The sequence below is a fragment of the Anopheles aquasalis genome, chromosome Y (assembly GCF_943734665.1).
Source record: "Anopheles aquasalis chromosome Y, idAnoAquaMG_Q_19, whole genome shotgun sequence".
NCBI classification, from domain to species: Eukaryota; Metazoa; Arthropoda; class Insecta; order Diptera; family Culicidae; genus Anopheles; species Anopheles aquasalis.
In genome coordinates, this window is record NC_064879.1 from 4148870 (window position 1) to 4159374 (window position 10505).

Sequence of the window (10505 nt, forward strand, 5' to 3'; positions counted from 1 at the left end):
TCTTGAAAGGATCAGCATTCAGGGGAAAATGTTAAACATATTCGTCACAAAACAAAATTAAATACCGAAGCCCCCCCCCTTGACCGCTATCACTCGCACTGTGTCGTGAAAGTGGCCAGGAAGTAGCAGAAGAAATTGCTTATCTCTGCGGCAATCCGGTGCACCAGCTAAGGACGAACAAAAGATCGCGATCAACATGATATAAACAATGAAATAAATAAATAACTAATTTGAACGACAGTTGTATCGTAGCGATGCAGTGCTTTCAAGACGAGGCTAATGCTGGCCAAAAACAGGCTCATTTTTGGCTTTCTTTATTTTACTTTTTCACATGCATGTCATAGAAAACTGCAACTTTTTATAAGGAATATTTGGTGTTATTTTGTGGAAGATATGTAAAAATCTTCGCCCATGGCATCCACTTTACAATGACGTGTTTGTCCAAACTGTCCATTTTTCGAGTGCCCATCGTATTCGCGTGCTGTTTCTTCCGAGGCTGTAGCAAATCAACATTCTTTTGATAGATTGCACGTTTATCCAGGGAAGCCCCGTCGAGTTTAGTCGAGTCGAGAGTTGCCATGTTTCGATTTTTGGTAGCATCTTCAAGTTGGAAAACTGATCACACTATGATCAAACCGGGTTCGTCGCTTAAACGGTCAAGTCTTTTGAATTGGACGCGAAAACGATTCATTTTTGACGATTTGTTTGTAGAAAACTATCTACCTAATCGTCTTTTTGCAAATGCCATCATAAACTACAACTTTTCAAGTATATTTGGTGGTTTTTTGGGGACGATTTATTAAAAACTTCATTCATGGCATCAAACAGAGGAGTTGCATGTCTGCAAAAATGTACTTTCTTTTGGTACGGTAAAAATCGTAGCCACGCGATGGATCATCCGAAGTATGCAAATGGATATTCTTTTCATAGATTACAAGTTTCTCCAGGTAGCGTCGTTGAGTTTATTATGAATTTCCAATTTTTCGATTTTCGGCAGATTTTTTAAGTTGAAATAGTGATGCTTTTTGCGATTCTGCCTTAAAACACGATTTTTAATGATTTGTTTGATAAAAAAGTACCATCAATTTTAATGAAATCTCGACGGGACTCTTTGCTAGCTAAGAGTGTACAGATTATGTGTTCAAAATTTGAAATTCGTCGGTCCGGTAGTTTTTATGCTATTGGATGGGCACCGACTGTGAAAACGTTGGTTTTGGGAAACGCGCTTCAAAGCAGCGAGCAACGCAAAAATCAATATGTTGGCCAGGTTTTCTTCGATTGATCCGAAAATTTTACACAATATTCTTGAAGGGGTAAGCATTTATGAAAACATAAATTTAACTTTAAAACCCCCTAAGATACCTTTGCGCCTCTCTCAACATATGATTTCGGGCCCTGTGTGTACCTTAGTTTAACGAAATTAAAATTCATTACCGGCGAATTTACAAAAAAAAAATCCCCCAGATTTTGTATGAGTGGAAACTGTGGAAACAGTCCTTATTAAGATCATCTATGATCATTGTATTTCGTAATCTTTTCCTCATCAATTATTATTTCAACGCTCTCCAGCAAAATCAACTAAACTGTTTGGCGCGATCGCGATAAGCTTCGATTTCGCCAGAATATAGTCCGATAAGAAAGCAAAAACAAAAGAGAAAAAAACGATAAGATAGTTATACCAAACCATTGATAGTTCCAACCCGTATGAGCCATGTATGAAATCGGGTAAATCGCAGCAAAAAAAAAAACAAAAACGCGACTGGGTGAAGCAAGTAAAAAATAAATCTCACCCTCACCCTCGCTGTGGTAATGCCTCCCTGCCAGACGGGGTGCCGAAAGGTGCCTGACAATTGCGGTTTTTGGAGAGCGGAAGGAGAAGGGGGGGGGGTGGACTTGCTTACGAAGAAGAGGTTACCATTCAAATCGAATGCGAGGAGTGCACCGTAACAAAGAGAGACTAGTTTGTTTATGGTATCCAACCGAAACGACCGGTCCGACCAACCTTCCCCCCCCCCCTGTCCTGGAATCCCGAGGGATCCTCCTGTAACAGCCACACTGTCTGGGAGGCAGGGGTGAGAGGGAGACACCGACAAAGAAACAAAACCTCCCCCCCCCCCTTCCCCCGGGGCGACAGGGATGGGAGCGTTCGATGTGTGTCAAGCGCCAAGCGACATGTCACATCGCGATGGGAGTTCAATTCTTGTTTCGGATTTCACCCCGATTCTTTGATTTCCTCCTGTTATGCATCGATTGGCAACAGAATAAAAACAAAACAACAACAAAAAAAAAAGAGAGAAGGAAGAACGAACATAAGGAAGGATAACTGTTCGCTCAATCTCTGCACCCTGGAGCTGAAGTGGAGGAGCTATCCGTGTGTTCCGGTGTTCCGGTGTGCCCCGGCAAAAAATCTGTGCCAAACCAGGTGTACCAGGTTGCTGATTGCTGGCTGGTGTGCTGCCGGAAGCGAGGAGTTGCCAGTTTAGTTCGTTTCGAGTGCGCTGCGTCACGCGGACAAAGAACAAAACTCGGTCCGTTTTGTTTTGTTTCAACTCCGTTACGGGCACAATAGTTCTCATCCAGCAAAACACACACTCGAAGGGGGGGGGGGGGGGAGGCGGTGGAGCTGATCTATTGTCACTTTTCAAATCAAACGAAGTGGTTAACGGTTAATTAAGCTAAATGCATCTCGAGCCACTGCACCGCTAACACGCATACAGAGACGCAGTGTGTCCTTGTCCTAGCGTTCTGTTACTCTCTCTCCTCCTTCTTCTCTCTCTCTCTCTCTCTCTCTCTCGAACAACAGTCCCACATGGCGCCCCAGGTAGCCGTTAGTTTGATGTGCCCTACCCCCCCCTTTCTTCCACAGCACATCCCTTCGCATCACACCCCCTCCCCCTCCCCTGCAGGAACACGCAAATTTCACACCGCAGCGCATCGGGTGCATCGTGAGAGTAAAATTGACCCGCGGCCCTCGCCGCGAAAACCGCAACTGGGTTTGTTCGACACCGGCAGACCAGCCCAGAGGGGTTGGTGTTGGGGATTGCGGAGTCCTCCGTAGTTTTTTTTTCTGGTTGTTGTTGTTGTTGTTGTTGTTGTTTTGTTCCTGCTAAATACGCTAGCCCCATCGCTTCTTTAGTTTCAACTTTCACCCACGTGCCACCCTGTGCACCCTTTCCTCCCCAACGACGCCACCCCCCCCCCCCCCCATCCAACCCCCCCTCATGCCAGCAACCCCTTGCTCCTTGCTTGCTTTAAACATTCTTTCTATATTGTGCTCCTGGTGGTCCTGGCAACCACCATGCTAGCTGCTTCTACCCTGCCACCCCCGTTCCACCCCACCAACCCCTGTGAACTGGCCTGTGATTTTGAGCATCCAATGCATCCGCTGCCATCCAAAGTCACGCCATGTCGGCCGGGTATGATTTTCTGAAGTTTTCCAGCTCAGTGGGGCGTGTGAAAGGATTCCACCTCTTCCATCCCTCCCCTCCCCGGCTCGGGGTGGTGGGTTCTAGCTCGATGCAGATCCTGAGCGAGCGAGCTGAGAGCGATGCGAGGTTCGGTACCGCATCCTAGAGAGCCATTAGAAAGATTACGTTCCCGCAACTCCCTCCCTACCACCCGTCACCGTGTCCGTGTTTCACTTCACCGTTCACCCTCAAAACCGCCCCCTCCCTCCAATAGCACACCACCACCACTGCTTCGGCTTTTTTGCGTAGAGTTCATCTTGCTGCTCGCGGTCTATGGAAATTGTTATTACTAACCAACCCGGGGGGGGGGGGGGGGGGGAAGAAAAAGGAAAAAAAAATAAACCAACCGGGGGGGGTGCAACCAGGGAAAGCAACAAACTTGCCCCACCCCGCATCATCCCCGGGCGCCCCCCCCCCCCCCCCACCGCTCCGTCAAACGGTCGTCGAACAACTCATTTCGACAATGAAATGAGCAGGCGGATTGTTACTCATGCTAAGTACACCACACCCCCTCCTCCCTCTTACCGCAGGATTAGATGCGCGTCGCCGAAGGAAGCGCGGACAAAACGGTTCCCGGAGCTCCGGAAAGATTTCCGGGAGACGGGATGAGACTGCGGCTAAGCCGGGGCTTAGAATATGATTAAATTAAACTGTTTGAATGGCGAACGGAATGATACAAAAAAAAAATAAGGAGGAGTAGCGAATAAAAAAAAGCAACAGCAGGCGGCAGCACGGCACGACAGTTTGACACAAATGCAATATGTTTTTCATGGGGGGGGGGGGCTGAGAAGGCTGGTGGCTGGTGCCGGGCCGCCGATATCGCGCGCCAAATTATGATGAGCTTTTCCTCCCTCCCTGGGGGGGGGGGGAGAGGGAGACTTTTTAGCGTCCTCGCAGTCTTAGGAATGAGTTTCAAAAGGCAGCATCACTCGGGAGGAGGAGGAGGAGGAGGTTGTTAAAGGGATGGCCCGAGGGGTTGGTCAAGAGGGTGAGAATGGGGTGGGAGGGAATGTGGAGCCGGGGCTAGAAAATTCTCAAATAATCGAGACGCGGGATCATCCCCTAATGCCCCCCTACACTCTTCACCCTCCGCCACAAAACCGTCCCACCACCCCTCTCTGCCCACCCCCACTCCCGGCACATCGGTTTCTGGTGGCTTCCACTCTTACGATTCGTTCTTTCTCCTTCCTCCTGCATTTTTTTTGTTCTATTTTATTTTCCTGCTGCTCGTTTTCACCCCCCCCCCTCCCACCCTTTGGGTTCATCCCTTCTCGGCCGGTCCCCCGGTTCAAAGCGAAGCCCGGTCAAATCAAAGTTTTATAGCCCAATAGGATATAACCGTGAAGGATCCATGCTCCGTGGCAAGAAACAAGATGATTATTGATTGTGACCGGGGCTTCGGACCATTTGCTCTCGTTGTTGTTGTTATTGGTGTGCTGGTCTTGCCGGTTTGGTTTCGAAAAATTCCTTCGCCGCAGCAGCAGTAGCAGCAGCCGGTCTCCCTTTTCTTTTTTTTTTTTTTTGGAGGCGAAGCGGTTTTGGAAGGAGCTCTTTTTTAGAGGGATCAGGATCGGGAAAATATGAAATACTTTTCTCAATTTTATTAACCTCTTCGCCCGCTGCTTCGACCGGCCGCTATGACGTCATAACATTATTCTTTAATGCTCCCGGTTTCGACCACCACCACCACCAGCGACGCTGTTCCGCGTGCCTGCCGCCTGCCGTTTGATCTTCGTTCGTTCGTTCGTTCGTTCGGAGCGGACCATCGAGCGAACTTTCCGGTAATTGCGTTTGTCAGCCACCCCCCCCCCCCTCCCCCGGCGGGGTGCACCTAGGAAGAAAGGCACCGATGGCCAATGGATGCTTTCAACTGGAATGATATTTTGGATAACCGGCACCTGTAAGGGCCACCGACCGACCGACCGACCGACCGACCGATGGCATGTCAATGCCAGGCGCCTATCCGATTGGTCTGTGGTGATCCTGGAGCAAAATCAAGGACCAGTGGAGCGATACGGCCAGTATCCAGTGCGGTGTTGGGGTTGAGAGTAACCAAACAAAACATTGTAAACATTAACTACTACCAATGACTATCAAACTTTTATACGTTTTCCTAGTCTTGAGTTATTCCAGTGGTGTGAAGCCCTCAAATCCACCGATAACCAATGCCAAACAATGACTATTGATTTGGATATGCCACTTCATTCGATAAATAATCCCAATGCTCCTCTAAATTCATCATCTTCAAATGCCTTATTGTCATCCTTTTATGCTTCCAAATAATATGCTCACTGCAGAGAGAAGCATAAACCGCTCTTAATTTCTGTTCTGTTTGTCTGAATTTTTCTGGTATCTCTGGAGAAAGGGATGCTCACAGGGCACTTCAACTTCAACCGTACTGATGCCCCCGGAAGGAGCAGTTGGAACTTGTATCCTGTGCAAAAATTGAGCCCCTGACGAGATGAGAGGAGCCACACAGCAGGCACGGAGACGAGCACGCCATTCAAGGAAATATTAGAACTGAAGTCTAACGAGCAAGCACAAAAACAACTAAACAGTTCCAGTAAACGTAAAAAAACATAAGTTCAATTAATCACAACGTACTAAGAAGAGAGCAAAGACTGAGAAACACTGAGGAACTGTGCACATGAATTCGTGAATAGCTGCTCCATTTTAAGGTATTTCGGTATTTAATTTTCTTTTGTGATACAATTTTTATCATGTTTCCCTAAATGCTGATCCTTTCAAGAGTATTATGTAAAATTTGTGGATCAATCGAAGCAAAACTGACAAAGTTATAGATTTTTGAAAATCCGCGTTTCATACAAAGCTCCATGCAGCACGCAACTTTGCAGACCGTTTCCCAAAAAAAACCAACGCGTTTTCAAAGTCGTACCGTACAAACGATTGGACCGATCGATTTGAAAATTTTAACATATAATTTGTACACTCTTTGCCAGGTAGTCCCGTCGAGATTTTATGAAAATTTTTGATACTTTTTTTTACACAAATCTTTAAAAATCGTATTTTACGGCAGAATGGCAAAAAGCATCACTTTTTCAACTTCAAAACTCTGCCAAAAATCGATAAATAGGAATATCAACATAAACTCTCCGGGACTACCTAGATAAACTTTTAATCTTTCTAACGAATATCGATCCGTATATTTCAGATGATTCACCATTTCGCTAGGATGAGCACCGTAAAAAGTACCTTTTGCGGCAATACGCCTACCAAAATTTGATGCCATGGATTCATTATTTAATGAATGTTGCTCAAAACAATACCAAATATTCTTCAAAAGTTATAGATTAATATGCCATTTACTTGAAAATATAAAAGTTGAATGGTTACGTCACAAAAGATCGTCAAAAATGGGCCTTTTGTTGCCCCACCTTACCCTACACCAGTCGAGCGTAGCGCGCGTTGTTGGATAGATAGAAAATATCTATCCAACCACCGAAGAAGCCCAAAAGGGGTACCAGGGCAAGGTTACGGGTACGGGCTTCCTTTAGCCCCCCCCCCCCCCGCTTTTGCTTCCCCTCCTTCCAGCCCTTGCGAATCGATTTCGAAGTGGCACCTTTTCAGTCAGTAGCCTTCGAGACACGCCCGTCACGTTTCACGCGCGGGGGTGGTGGTGCACGCACGCACCCATATGGGCATGCACGCACGCACGTGATTCCTTCCCGCGCCCGCTCTCTCTCTCTCTCTCTCTCTCTCTCCCTGTCGCTGGTGAGAAAGGAAGGAAAGGGTCCGAGCAACGGGCCAATTGAAACAAAACCCAGTTAACTCTACACCCAGCGTGACCCTAGATCGTGATGCCACTTGTCTAAGGAAGAAGAAGACGAAATAGTAGAAGAAGAAAGGGGGAAAAAAGATGAAGAAAATCCCCTATACCTCCTGCGTGCTCTCTCTCTCTCTCTCTCTCTCTCTCTCTCTCTCTCTCTCTCTCTCTCTCTCTCTTGGTTTTGCTTCTGCTGGTTTGGTCTTTTACTGGAAGGACGTGAGTGGTACGGCCGCTGGCAGCATATGATGTAAAATATTAAAAAAGTTTTGTTTGTTCGCCCCTTGCCGCCCTACTTCTGCTGGGGCTGCCCCCGCCCCCCCCCCGTCCCCCGTCCCCTCGTGACTCTGTGGCGTGCATAATTGAACTGAGGTGGCTGCCTTGCTGGTGGGCGGCAGAGAGGCAGTGTGGTTGCAGTTTGCTGCAACGCGATGCGTCCGTCAATTAGCGAGGAAATGAAATGAAAAAAAAAAAACCGCTCAATCTCTTCTCTCGAGGGCTCTTTGGTGGCCGTGGCGATGGGTGGGGGGTTGTGTGGTAGGTCCATTGATCCATTTCACTTGAACAATAGATAACTCGTTAAACCAGAGAGGGATGCTCTTTCGCTCTCTCTCTCTCTCTCTCTCTCTCTCTCGAACGCGCGCGCTCACGGTTGCCTTTTTCATTCTTTAGTTAATTCCAGTCCCCTCCCTTCCTGTCCTGTTATTTTCTCTTCCTACCTCCACCACCTACCACCAAGGATTGGCATTCGCAAATCGCCTTCTTCGACTTGGTGGCGCCTGGTGTGGCTAACCGACAGAGACTCCCGCTCCACTACGGCGTCAGCGTGCGAATCCGTTCCACTTAAAAACTCCTTTGGAAGGGAAGCCGTTGGCAGACGCAGCGAGATGCAGATGCGACAAAGGAGTCCTGGCGTGGGGACGGTGAAAAGGTAAACATAATCATGTTTCGTTCCTCCGTAACCACCGCGCACCACCACCATCCGCCTGTTGGCTGCGGAAGACGGAAGATGATGGCCGTTCGTCCGGTCCGTCCGGCCCGTCCGGCCCGTCCGGCCCGTCCATCCGGTTCCCGGACTCCTTGGGCAAACCGAATGGCATAATAATATAACTTTGGGGCCGCGCGCGCGCCCGAGCACTCGTAGGAAAGAGAGCGGGTGCGCCATGTTTTGATGTGTTTGTTTAAATTTTAAATATTTATGAGAAAAAGTTTTGTGATTATTTTATTTATTTCCATACGCGGACGCAGCGGGGGTGCTAGAAGGGGGTGAAGGGGGGGGAGCATGGGATGTAGCGGGCTCTAGCGAGGTATTCATCGCGATGCCAACGTCTTGGCACGCGCTCTCTCTCTCTCTCTCTCTCTCTCTCTCTCTCTCTCTCTCTCTCTGTGTTCAGTTCCTGCGGTGCTCGTAGAAGGTGCGGTGCTCGATGAATGCCGTGGCAAGGACACGTGATTGAAGTGAACAGACGAGAGGACCACACTTTACGGCATAAAGAGCGAGAGAAAGAGAGAGAGAGAGAGAGAGAAAGAGACCGCCTGACCGATTTGTAGCGAGTGAAAAGTGAAAGTCTTCTACTAACTCCACCACCACCACCCTCTCTCTCTCTCTCTCTCTCTCTCTTCCTTTTGGTCAATTGACGGGGTACCCCAAAAGCATCCCCCAACCCCCACAACCCTCAATCCCCTGGCCCGCTCGGTTTAACAATTGAATTTCATTATTACCGATGCACCATCAATTACACACCGAGAGCAATTACTTTTCCGACTGGCAAATGTGCCACAACCCACACACTCACACATACACGCCCGTCCGCGCTGTCATCGGATATGGCGCACATGCTTGCTGCATGCCTGCAGCTGCTGTTAACTCCGGGGACGGGGACGGGAACGGATAGAGAGAGAAAGAGGGTGCAAATCCTTTAAACGGTTTTGTCCGAGGTGCAGGCATTCATTTCAGGCGCGTCTCAACCCCTCAATAACGAGCAACCCCGCAAAGCTGACCGTAACTACAGCCAAACAACGATTAAAGAGAGGGAGAGGGAGAGGGAGAGAGAGAGAGAAAGAGAGAGAGAGAGAGAGAGAGAGAGAGAGCACATGCCACAGGGGTCACAACATCAGCAGCAGCAACAGCGGAACGCTACTACTGCATCGCATAAACAACCTCTGGCACGTACACTACACCACACGGGAGTGTATGCCTCTATGCTGCTGCCCCAATACGTCACGTGCTGGCGTGCAAGTAGCCAGGGAGTAGCCGGTCCGCGCGTACACGCGTTGGTACGGAAGGGGTGTGCAAAATTGAACAGAGAAAGAGGGAGCGCTCGTCTGTGAGAGAGAGAGATGGGCGACGACGACGATGGGGTGGCTGTGTGTTTTTGGATAGGATGTAAAGTCAGCGTTGCAGACCTTATGACCTAGTGCTACTACTACCACTACCACTACTGACAGTGGTGGACATTCGGTTAGCCGAATTAAGTTTTTTACGAGATTTGTCTCAAACTCAAGCCATTCGTTTTCCATTTTCGATTAATAGCAACGGTATACTTTGCCGATCTTTAATAAATGTATTAACAAAAAACACGAGAAGGATGTTTTTGCGAGAAAATATGAGCAAAAGATGAAAATTTCCCATAGACATTCGTTTAGCCGAACTGGTTGAAAATCATAGTTTTTCAATAGTTTTTTTGAAACAAGTTGTCCAAGTTGGTATTCTTTTATTATTGCCTACATTTCTAACAAATTTAATACTATGATTTGCCATAGGTTTCGATAACATTTATGAGGCTTCCTATTAATTTTTAGTCCAACTTGTCGTCAATGGCTTCGACATGGTCTCGAAATATTTTGAATTTGCCGATCTTTTGCAAAAACCAATCTAGCTAACTAACACAAAAGGTTTTTTATGTGATTGCAGTAACAAATTCATGCCAAACTTTTGGAAAAAGGGACGGTTTTGTCTTCAAACCATGCATTCAGCTGTTGGCGAAAATGAGTTCCTTTGTTAGCTTACTAAAAAATAAGGTCTTACACTTGGTTATTTTTAATGAGATGAATTAAATCGTCTTTTACAAGCTCCTTGCATATAACGGAAGCCATTTGCGTTTAACTTAAAGCAACTGGGAAACTGCGCATGATGAGCTAGTCACTCGCGACATCAACCCGTTAATATCGAGATTTAGCTTGAAACTTACGGTGTGGTATGGTGGGTCCCTTATGGCTGAAATCATACCAACAACGGATTTATCCATACAAAT